We start from the raw sequence: 9,460 nt of genomic DNA on the forward strand, positions 1-9,460 counted from the left end.
CTCGGAGGCATCGTCCCGGAGAGTGAGCCTTGAGCCATGGGGGACCCTGAAGAATAACACAGGTACAACCCAACCACAGTACTTATGAAAAGAGAAGTAAAGAAAGACACCATCATTTCAACATAGATGCTTATGACAAGCCCATGGGGTAAAATGGTTTTTCAGACCAGAAATCGGGTAGCAGACAGGGGTTTCCATGAGAATGCCGTCCTGAGGTGGCTGGACATGCCATCTCCAGTGTGTAGAGGGAGTCTTCACTGAGAAGCGGGGCTTCCGTGTCCACTTTGTAAACTGTGGTCTTGGTCACTTGAGGCTGAGACGGCTACAGAATGTCTTCCATGGATTCGGTTATGTTTCCTTCTGTGCATATCTGTGTATGACTTTGCCTGGAGAAAATGAGCAAATGTCTATTCATGCCAGCAAGAGACCAGATAAGTGATCACAGCCAAGCCCATCTTAGTGGGGTTCCTTATGACTGAGTGGTTACTTCCAAAAACAGAGATGCCTCAAAAGTAGCTGCATCTCTGAAAAGTCCACCCCAGCCTGGGTGAAGAATCATGAAAGGTACATCCCTGGAGTCCCCTGCATGGCCTACAGACAGCCTGGGCCACTTGAGACCCTGTCTCAAAATTTCAAAGGGAGCTAGTAAACATATGGTGCTGTGGGATGGTCTGTATGTCAAATTGCTCTGATTGGTCAATAAATAAAACACTGATTGGCCAGTGGCCAGGCAGGAAGTAGGTGGGACAAGGAGAGAGGAGAATTCTGGGAAGCAGAAGGCTGAGGCAGGGAGACACTGCCAGCTGCCGCCATGACAAGCAGCATGTGAAGACGCCGGTAAGCCACCAGCCACATGGCAAGGTATAGATTTATAGAAATGGATTAATTTAAGATACAAGAACAGTTAGCAAGAAGCCTGCCACGGCCATACAGTTTGTAAGCAATATAAGTCTCTGTGTTTACTTGATTGGGTCTGAGCGGCTGTGGGACTGGCAGGTGACAAAGATTTGTCCTGACTATGGGCAAGGCAGGAAAACTCTAGCTACAATATGGGACCAGAGAGATGGTTCAAGGAGTAAAGGAGCTTGCCACCAAATCTGAGGACCTAAGATCAATCCCCGGGACCCACATGCCAAGGCAAGAGTGCACGAGCACACACGCATGTGCACACACACAATTAATTAATTAAAATGTAATAAAGGCATATCTTTAAGTCCACCAACAGCTCACAGACATGTTATCAAACCTGTCTTTTTTGTGTTGCTTTGTATCTTAGCGTTTCCATTGCTGTGATAATCACCGTGACCAAAAGCAACATGAAGAGGAAAAGTTTTACTTCCGATTACAGTTCCATGTCATGGCCTACCATCAAAGGAAGGTCAAGGACAGGCACTCGAGGCAGGAACTCATGCAGAGGCCACAGAGAATGCTGCTTACTGGCTTGTTTCTCATAGCCTTCTCAGCCTGCTTCCTTATGCCATCTAGGACCACCTGCCCAGGGCTGGTACCTCCCACAGTGGACTGGACTCTCCTGTACCAATCACTAATTAAAAATATGCCCCACAGGCTTGCCCATCTGGCCAATCTTATGGAGGCATTTTCTCAATTAGGATTCCCTCTTCCCAAGTAAGTCTAGGTTCCTGTCGAGCTGACAAAATCCAATGGCCGCACTTATGGGGGATGGTGTTTGTTGTTGCTGTTGCGATGGTGGTAGTTGTGGTTTTTTGTTTTGTTTTATTTGAGACAGGGTGTCACTATGTACCCAAATTGACTCAAATTCATGATCGGGGTGTCACTATGTACCCACTATGTATGCAATCCACCTGCCTTAGCCTCCTCAGTCCTTGAATTATAGGTGTGAGTTACTATGCTCATCATATTTGTTTTTTATAGTGGTGATGGTGGTGGTGATGCTGGTGATAGTGATGGTGATGGTGATGGTGGTGGTAGTGGTGATGGTGGTAGTGATGGTAGTGGTAGTGGTGGTGGTGGTGGTGGTGGTGGTGGTGGTGGTGGTGGCAGTGATGGTGGCGGCGGCGGTGGTGGTGGTGGTGGTGGTGGTGGTGGTGGTGGTGGTGGTGGCAGTGATGGTGGTACTGTTGCCATTTTTAAAACAGGGTCTCATGTAGCCCAGGCTAACCTGAAACTTGCTATGTAGCCACAAATAACCTTAAGTTCCTGATCCTCCTGCCTCTACATTCAAAATGCTAGGATTGCATGCCTGTGCCCTCAAACCTCACTCGCTTTTGTCCTTAATGGACATGTGCTTGTTCTCATACGTACAGTAAAGTAAGAGCACTTGATACACACCTACAGCTGGTTACAGCCAAATGGGAGCAATATGCTTCTCTGTGACGTGAAACTCTAAGCCCTTGCCTTTTGCAATCTGTAATAAATGGTTATGGGCTCTGGGTACCAAAATGGAGTGAGATGAGAGGAATGGCGTCGAATGCACCGGAGAATAAGTTTGCTTTTATTGACTTGGGGTAGAACATAAATTCAGACCTGTCGAGGTAATAAAGTTAGTGAATGATGGGAAGGAATTAGTCAACCCCTTTCAAAATGAAATGAGGGGAGCCAGGAAGATCGGAGCACTGACTGAGATCCAAAACAAACAGCCAGCTCCAAGATCATGCCTTTCATCCTCAATCTTGTGTGCTTTAATCATTTACGGCCCTGGACACGGTTCTTCCGTAAAGACAAGGGCTCCAAACGAACACAAGGATAATGAACGTGAAAGACCATTATATTTAATATTCTAATATCATTAATGCAGCAGCCACAGCTAGAGAGCAAAGACTTTCCAAATTCATAATTTCTTGCTCCGACACACACCATGAAATGGGCTTTCTAAATCACAGGGGCACGTCCCAGCATCTCCTTTATTAAAATAATTCTATTTTATTTCTTGGATCTGTGCAGCCTAAGCAAGTGTTCTAAATATTTAAGACATTGGAGGATAAAATGCTGGTGAATGTGTGGCTAGCAACCTGCTGCCTGCTGTCTAGCTGCACTGAGAATTGGCTTCAGAGTCTTCTTGTCTTGGGGACTGAGGAGATGGCTCAGCAGTTAAGGGGACTTGCAGCAGCTCTTGCAGACGACCAGGGTTCAGGTCTCGGCATCCACATAGTAACTCACAACCATCCATAACCTCAATTCCAGGGCATCGAAAGACCTTTTCTGATCTTGCTGGGCACCACGCACCCACATGGTGTACATACATGCAGGTAAAATACTCATCCACATAAAACAAAATAAACATATCTAAAAAAAAATTAAAGGATCATCCTGGCCTTGGTCTATGTACTGAATTTCTGTGAATTCAATGTGTGTGTGTGTGTGTGTGTGTGTGTGTGTGCATGTTTCTCTGTGTGGGGTGCATATGTATGTGTATGTAAGTGTAGTGCCTATGTGTAGACACCAGGGGTCAGAGGTCAACACCTGAGGTGTCATCCACCTTGAATTTTGAGACAGGGTCTCTCACTGGGATTTGGGGCTTGCCCATTAGGTTAGGTTGGCTGACAACAAATACCTAGGAATCCTCCTGTCTCCACCTTTCCATCTGTAGGATTACAAATACACACCACCATGACCAACTTTTTACATGGATTTGGGAGCTCAAACTCAGGTTCTCAAGTTTTCACAGTGAGTGCTTTACCAACTGAGCATCTCCCCAGCCTAGATGTCCTCTTTGATCTGCATATTCCATTTTATCTGCAAATGAAAAGGGGAAAGTGACTAACAGAGACACTGTGGTTGTTTGAATAGAAATGGCCCCCATAGATCATCTGTTTGAATGCTTGGTCATCAGGCTAGGTGTGGCCTTGTTGGAGTAGGTGTGGCTTTGTTGGAGGAAGTGTGTCACTGGGGGTGGACTCTGAGGTCTCAGATGCTCAAGCCTGGCCAGTATGTGACAGTCTCTTCCTGCTGCCTGTGGATCCAGATACAGAACTCTCAGCCACCTCTCCAGAACCATGCCTGCCTGTGTGCCACCATGCTCCCCATCATGATGATAATGGACTGAACCTCTAAACTTTAAGCCAGCTCCAATTAATTGTTTTCCTTTATAAGAGTTGCCATGATCATGGTGTCTCTTCACAGCAATAGAAACCCTAAGACAGACACGCTCATTATGTTCCCTCTGAGTTGAATCGTTGTGATCAATGGCTACATTTAGGGAAATTATTGATAACTTGATTTTTAATAGAGTCTGCCTGAATGACTGCTCATCTACAGGAACCACTCTCAACTATCATTTTGGTCTCCAAAGAAATCAAAGCATGCATGAAGATTGTTCTGGTTTCATTCTGTTGCTATGACAAATATCACAACCAAAAGTAACTTAGGGGAGGAAAGCTTTTATTTGGCTTAAAATAATTCAAGGAGGAACTTGAAGCAGAAATCTTGGAGGAACACTGCTGGCTGGCACAAAAACAGGTTCAGGCTTAGCTAGCTTTCTTATACAGCCCAGGACCACTGGCCTAGGGAATAGTAGCATCCACAGTGGGCTGGGACCACCTACATCAATTAATAGTCAATGCAATCCTCCACAGACATGCTTATAAACCTATATGATCTAGACAATTCCTACATTGAGACTCCCTTCTTAGGTGACTCTAGGCTGTGTTACTTTGACAGTTAAAGCTAACTAGGACAAAGACCATGTTCTTAGAAGCACCTAAAATATTTGTTAGCTATACATTAAGAGTAATCCACATGATGTGTCAAAAGCATGTGTGCTTTTGGTGGGGAATAGCACTCTTCTGTATACTGAGGTCTTGGTCATTTGGAGCCAGGTTTCTGGAGAAGTATCTTCCGAGGGTCAAGTCTTATTTCCCACTCTTTGTATCATTCTCTCAATGTCGTTAGAAGGGGCTTTGAAAAACATCCTGCAGGTAAATCCACTAGTGAGCTGTCCCAGAAAGAAGGATTCCAGGTAAGTGCTCTAGAGCTGAGCCACACCTTAACCCCTCATTGGGGGATCCTAGGCAAACATTCTACCTTTGAGCCATAATGCTATCCCTTCCAGCAGGCTTGCAGAATGTTTCCTGCGTACATTTACCGGATTCCAGGAAGCATACATCACGGAGGTTTTTTTTCCATTCCTGGGGTGGTTAGATAGCATCTTGGTGAGGGACACTTCTATCATATCCCCCCCTGGTGGAATGCTGCCGGCTGGCAACACAAGCATGCTCAGGCTTAGCAAGCTTTCTTATACAGACCAGGACCTAACTATTGACTAATTGCCTAGACAATCTGTCCTGAGCTTTTATCCCCTGAAAGTATCGTTTTTGACTGGATCATTTAATTCTCAAGCTGCCTTCGATGGAATGGGAAAGCCATTTGACTTGCAAAGCTGATTACAAATTATTTTCTGATTACAGATTTATTTTGTTGGTGACAAAACGCTTCCCACTAATTGCTAAAATAATCTTGGAGGCACTTGCCTCCGAACACCTCATTTATTAACTCACTGTAGTTTCTCCCTCATCCATGTTTTCATCTTTTTTTTATTTATTTATTTTAAACACCTATTTACAGGATCATTAATCTTCATCAATATCTCTAGGGCCCTTGAGAAACAACTGGTCTGGGCTATAAGAAAATCAGGAAGTTAGTAAAGGGCCTGGGATGGGGCATGGGGGGGGGTGTCTTCCAACAGAGAGGAGGTAGAACATACAGTGATGTAAAGAGGGAAGAGGGAGCCGGGCAGTGGTGGCACATGCTTTTAATCTCAGCACTTGGGAGGCAGAGCCAGGAGGATCTCTGTGAGTTCGAGGCCAGCCTAGTCTACAGAGCAAGATCCAGGACAGGCACCAAAACTACACAGAGAAACCCTGTCTCAAAAAAAAAAAAAAAAAAAAAAAAAGAGGGACGAGGGAATTGTGGAATGGGATAGTTTAAATGGGGTGAGGGGAGAGAGGAAAGACTAGAGGAAAGAACATATGGAACACAATAAGTAGCACTAAACACCTTTAGAAAATGTCATATGGGGACCTACTACTAGAGAAGTTTCTTAAAATCTATGCTTACATGTGTGAAAAAGAGTTCAAATTGGATTACCCTATAACAGAGCAGCAGTGCCTCTACCAGGCACCACAGGTAAACAAATTAAAAAGCCCAGGGCTGTAAATGGGTTACCCCTAGAAGGCTCATTGGCCACAGGGATCCACAGATTCCCAAACAGACTATTGTTGATGTTATTGGTTACCCTCCAGAACATTATAGTATGACCCTGTTGCTAAAGATGCCACATACTTGAATCATAGAACATGGAGAAATAAATCTAGTACTGACCTGGAAGTTTGGTTGGTACTGGCTAGCCTTCATAGTGCTGGAAGGTGCTGTGCACACTGCTAGAGGAGAAAAGTGATCATCACTCTCACTCCGTGTGAACCCTCTGAGCTACAGTAATAACTAGTCTGCTAAGATATGCCCACTGATACACTGGGGGCACAAATGTTATGGGACTAACTACACACTTTCTGATTTAAGGACTGCTCCATAAGATGGAACCCATACTTGGCATCATTAATGGGGCCAAAAACCTATGCCCAGATAGGTCATAGACCCTAAGGAAGAAGCTACCACTAAATGATTCTGCAAAATGATCATAGTATTAAGCAAACTCCTCATGATTTACTGGTATATCCATGTATTAGTGCTTCTTTCAGCCCTCATCAAAAAAGCTTATTCTTGTAGTAAACAGCAACTAACATGGAAACCGACAACTGGTCAACCCACAAAGAACAAGAGGCTCTGGAGTACTCAGCTTTAAATGGGACATCATTTTTCTAAGCAAAGAAAAAAATTTTAAACAGGCAAAAGTGATGAAATAACATTAAATCTGATGTCACTGGAAAAAAACAGACTATTCAAAAATTAGAATCAGCATAAACTAAAATCTTTAACTAAAAAACACTAAAGTTTTAGTTATATTTTAATACAATGAACTTGCTCCATGATCTTTGTTCTGAAAAACTGAATCATGTTTAAAGTGTTGCTAAGACTAGAATTCCTTTTTTAATTGAAAATAGTTTTTTTCATACACTATATTCTGATTAGTTTCCCCTCCCCCAGTCCTTCCAGTTCCCTGCCCCCCATTGCCCCTTCAATTCACATCCATCCCCTCCTGTCTCTCCTTAGAAAACAAACAGGCATCTAAGGAATAATAAGAAAATTTAAAAAGATAAAATAAAAACAAATCAAAACAGGACAAAACAAACAGAAGAAAAAGAGACAAAGGAAAAAAACACAAGAAACATATATAGACACAGAGACACATACATTCATGCACACAAGAACCCCATAAAAACACAAAAGTGGAAGCCATAATAAATACACAAAGGACCTGGAAGGTGAAAAATAAAATAAAAAAAAAAATACCCTGATAAAACATTATGAGACAAAGAACTTCCAAAGATGTCATGTAGTTTATTTTGTGTTGACCATCTACTGTTGGGCATGGGGGCCTACCCTTAAGAGTAGTTTGTTTCCCCAGTGAAACTCCCTTGGCAAAAGCTAAGTTTTCATTTGCAAGTGGCTATCAATTGAAGGTAACTTCTGGGTTAAGGAAAAATTACGGAATCTTTCATGAATTTGAGTGTCATCCTTTCACTGGGGCCATGCTAATCCTCTCTGTATTTGTTCCAATTTTAGTATATGTACTGCCAAAGTAATCAGTAAATGGTGCAAGTGTTAGTTAGGGTTGTATTGCTGTGAAGAGACACAATGATCACAGCAACTCTTATAAAGGAACACATTTAATTGGCCTGGCTTACAGTTCAGAGGCTTAGTCCATTATCATCAAGGCAGGAAGCATGGCAGTGTGCACGCAAACATGATTCTGGAGAAGTAGCTCAGAGTCCTACATCTTGATCCTCAGGAATAGAAAGTGAACAGAGTGTCATGCTGAGTGCAGCTTGAGCAAAGGAGACCTTAAACCCACCCCCACAGTGACACACTTCCTCCAATAAGACCACACCTGCTCCAAACAAAGCCACACCTCCTAAGAGTGCCACTCCCTCTGAACTTGTGGGATCCATTCAAACTACCACAGTCCATTTATGGCATATCCTCCTCCCAAGTTCAGGTGTCATTGTCATGGAAGAGGGGTCAGAAAGACTATGAGATCCAGAAATAGTGAATGACTACATAGAAGCAACATTTTCCAGGCATAACAGGGCAGTTGCACATATGAACTCACAGTGGTTGTGACAGTGCACACAAGACCTGTGCAAGCTCCAGGCAGACAAAGACTCACAGAGAGAGCAGGTGGGTATGAAGTTTCATTCCTGACTTAGGCGCTATTGGTAATTGATAGTCCTTAAGAGAGGGGCTTTTTTCTTTAAGAGTGTGACCTCTGCTAGAATAACCACACTCCAGGGGCTGGCCCCATGTCCAAGAGTACTGGGCAACACAAATTGGACTCAGTGCGTTTTTAAAACAGAACAAGAGAATATGGGGTTCTGTAGCTAAGAAAGTGGAGGTAGATCAGAGAGGCGTAGCTGAAGGGGGATGTAAATGTGATCAAAATACATTTATGAAATCTCAAAGAATTAATAAAAAGAATATTTTAAAAACATGGAATGAATGCCGGGCGGTGGTGGCGCACGCCTTTAATCCCAGCACTCTGGAGGCAGAGCCAGGCGGATCGCTGTGAGTTCGAGGCCAGCCTGGGCTACCAAGTGAGCTCCAGGAAAGGCACAAAACTACGCAGAGAAACCCTGTCTCGAAAAAACAAAAAAAAAAAAAAAAAAAAAAAACATGGAATGAATGAGCTGGTCTACACCTGTAATCCCAATGTTCAGGATGTGAGACAGTAAGATGCCAATTTGAGGTTGGCCTGGGTTACATAGTATGTTGTGGGATAATCTTTTTGTACACTGTGAAGATAGGTCTTTGCCAAGGCACCTTCTGATTGGTTTAATAAAGAGCTTGAATGGTCAATAGCTAGGCAGGAGAGAATAAGTGGGATTTCTGAGGAGAGAAAGGAAGAGGAGGAGGAATCTAGGATTTCACCAGCAGATTCGGAGTAACTCAGATATGCCATATGGAGGAGAGGTAACCAAGCCATATGACAGAATGTAGATTAAAAAATATGGGTTAACTAAGTTATAAGAGCTAGTTGAAAACAAGCCTAAGCTAAAGGCCAATCTTTCATAACTAATAATAAGTCTGTTTGTCATTATTTGGGGGCTGGTGATCCAAATGTAGTCCGACAAAAAAAGCTTACTACAATAAGTGAGATCCTATCTCAGGTGGGGTGGGTGAATCCCAGTTAACAATTGACCATCCATCTTGCTTACCAAGTTGTTGGCAGGGAGCAATGAAATGTCCTCTCAGCTTGAATTACAATGGGAGATGGAAAACAATGGAAAGGAATCACTGATGGTCAATGGAGAAATCTATTCTTCATTTGCCTCTGGCCATCAAGAAAAATAATATTGGACCTACAGGA

General features: G+C 43.3%; 1 non-coding gene across 1 annotated transcript; it reads right to left on the reverse strand.

Moving 5' to 3' along the window:
- Nucleotides 1-7,575: 7,575 nt before the first annotated feature.
- On the reverse strand, nt 7,576-7,679 carry LOC114693717. Its single transcript, XR_003734588.1, has one exon. It is a non-coding gene; the product is annotated as a U6 spliceosomal RNA (small nuclear RNA).
- Between the last annotated feature and the right edge of the window lie 1,781 nt (nt 7,680-9,460).

The sequence above is a fragment of the Peromyscus leucopus genome, chromosome 23, assembly GCF_004664715.2.
Source record: "Peromyscus leucopus breed LL Stock chromosome 23, UCI_PerLeu_2.1, whole genome shotgun sequence".
Lineage (NCBI taxonomy): Eukaryota > Metazoa > Chordata > Mammalia > Rodentia > Cricetidae > Peromyscus > Peromyscus leucopus.